At 34.1% G+C, this 2782-nt stretch overlaps 1 long non-coding RNA gene across 1 annotated transcript; it reads right to left on the bottom strand.

Annotated features, from left to right (window-relative positions):
• Positions 1-227: 227 nt before the first annotated feature.
• LOC124424761 lies at positions 228-2133 on the bottom strand. The gene is made up of 3 exons (XR_006942368.1): positions 1824-2133; positions 1273-1695; positions 228-811 (listed from the first exon to the last, which is right to left on the bottom strand). It is a non-coding gene; the product is annotated as an uncharacterized LOC124424761 (long non-coding RNA).
• Between the last annotated feature and the right edge of the window lie 649 nt (positions 2134-2782).

Here is a 2782-nt window from a genome sequence, read left to right as displayed (position 1 = left end):
ACTTCGTGGCTTCTTTTCGGTGCCGAGGTAATTTAATGTCTTCCCTTTTATGTTTTCTCTTTTTATACGAAGTATCAACTCGCTTGGGGAGAAAGAAAAGGAAAAAGAAAAATAATCAAAATTATATCCTTTTCCTTTTGATTATCATAAAGGTTGAAAGAAAAAAGTACTGAAATGATAACTTTATTTTCATAATTCTTAAAATTTTTATAATTGCAAGTTGAAATTTAAGAGAAGACATTACATGACACGTTTCAAATTAAAAGTATAACGATGAATAATGTCATGTTATCAAAGACCACCATCCATTCCGGTTGGTCTTTGAGTAAAGAGATAGCTTTTGGAACTCCCACCCTCTGATTCGTGGTAACTTCGTGGACGATCTGGAGGGCTCGAAAGAGCCACTCGACTTCCCCATTTCCTCGACAAACGAACACCATCGCGAGTTGCACCTCGTGACAATGGCTTGTCATCGCTCTTCTACGACAATGCCAATCCATTTTGATGCTCACGATCGACCGGAAGTCGAAGCTAATGTGTTTGATCAGGACGCGACCTGGGGCCAACTCAAAGAGTATTCTTCTAGCTGAGATCGTCGAACCTCGTTAGCAAGAACTCGATATCCGCTTTGTCACTTTTCTCTATTTCTTACAATCATACGCCCTCCATAATACTCAAAATGATTTTCTACCGTGATAGGCTGAATTTCTTTGGGGAAAAAAATATAACGATTTTGAAGGGCTTATAAGAGATGAGTCACTTGACATGATCATCATCGATCTCAATTAATTTTGTTACGGGAAAGATACATCTAAAACATAAGAAAATATTTCAATCGATTTCTTAAATTTTTCCAATAAAAATTGAGCGTTCTCTTAATGAATCAATATTAAAAAGTAAAATTTAAAAGTTTTCTACAAAAGAAGATCGATAAAAGGATCGCGATTATATAATTCATCATCTAGATGCAATTCAAAAGTTCTATCAATAAAGAACAAAAATTGAAATTGATCTGCAAACAATAGAAACACGTGATAACGTTCTATTATATTTTCCGATTTCTATAAGACACATTATTTATGAATACTCCATTCACACGTCCTTGTACGAAGGTTGATCACTCCTTCATCACTATCAACATTGAAAAATCACCGATATACTCTTACTCGAGTATGTACAAAAGTACCATTTCGACTCGGCGTAGCAACGAAACCGAGAATCGTTCGAGTATTATTCTTTATACCATGTAACTTCGCATGCCACTGTCTTTACCTCACTCATGGGGAAAGTAGGTTGGTCGTACATCATAGCTGTGGTATTGCACAAAAGTTGACTCCACCTTCTAACCTCTTTCCTCTCTTCTCTCGCATCCCTATTATCTCTTTTTCTCTCTTACTTCATTCTCTCTTTCTTTTATTCTTTTATTCTTTTTCTTTTTCTTTTTCTCTTACACATTTTATCTCGAGAATTTCCCATACGACCGTTCTTCTCCAACTCGTTGGAGTAGCTACATTCAATGTCCCGGCCATATCTCAGTTGGCCGAGACACTTTAATGAAAAATCATACTGCGAATGCACGTTCCGCTGGGTATAGCTCGATATTTCAAGGAAAATGAGATTTTAGACGGGAATAAATAAGAACTCGGGAACGGGAAGTATGGCGCCTATGGCGAGTCAACGGACTATCCTGCTTTTCTAGACAAATGAAATGTTTTATATATATATATATATATATATATATATATATATATATATACATATGTATGTGTATGCTTGTGTGTGTATGCGTGTATATGTATGTGTATATATATATGTATACATACCTCACTTCTGCCATCACGATCGTTTTCCACTCGACATTATTCGAGCTCTCGGTTGCCAGAGCGAAACGCAATGCCGAAAGCATAATTAATCCTTACGCGTATGAGGACTACTGTATCTCGTACTGTTCTAATAGTCATTAGAACCGGTATTGAAACTATCCATATCATTTCGTTATTAAAATTCTGCAAGGCGAACTCCTGAGATAAGTGATTGTTAACTTATACGAGATATGTATATTTATACATCAGTATAAATCAACCTCTCGCATGGTTCATATCTAGTACCACGAGACCTCTTCCGCATTGATCGAAGTACCTGCTCATATATAATAAACTTATATACTTACATATATACTACGCAGTATACTTCCATATTACGCAATATATTTATATACGCACGTAAATATACATATGTAGTTGTGAGATAAGTGTGAAATTGAAATTAAAAGATATAAATGGATTAATATAAGTTCATTATTATAAAAAAAAAAAAACGAAACTTATATTAAATTACGCTTATATATTACAAGATAGATTCGACCACTTAATAATAATGTCGTTTATATCTATAACTAAGAGATTTTATGATTTAGATATAATCGTCGCAAAATTTAAATATCAATAAAATCCAGCAGAGATTAAACTACGGAACTTGTATGTATGACCAATCTGTAAGGATCTTTGAGAGAGACTAACGTTGATCTCACCTATTCTTGAAAATCTTTGATTTTCTTCATTCTTGAAAATGTTTTCTTAAGATCATGTGATCGCGAAATCAATACAGAGGTCACTGAAACTCGGCTTATTTATGTCATATATACGTATTTGGAAACTTTAGTATTGATATAATCGTCATGCCTTATACGCAGATATATGTATACAAATCATAAAAGAAAAATAAATGTAAATAGCTACGATGAACATCAAAGGTCATAACAACGAGATTAAGAAATTCACGT

The sequence above is a fragment of the Vespa crabro genome, chromosome 6, assembly GCF_910589235.1.
Source record: "Vespa crabro chromosome 6, iyVesCrab1.2, whole genome shotgun sequence".
In the NCBI taxonomy this organism is placed as follows: Eukaryota; Metazoa; Arthropoda; class Insecta; order Hymenoptera; family Vespidae; genus Vespa; species Vespa crabro.
The sequence above is the reverse complement of the archived record's forward strand: the minus strand, read 5'-3'. Positions and strand labels throughout refer to the sequence as shown.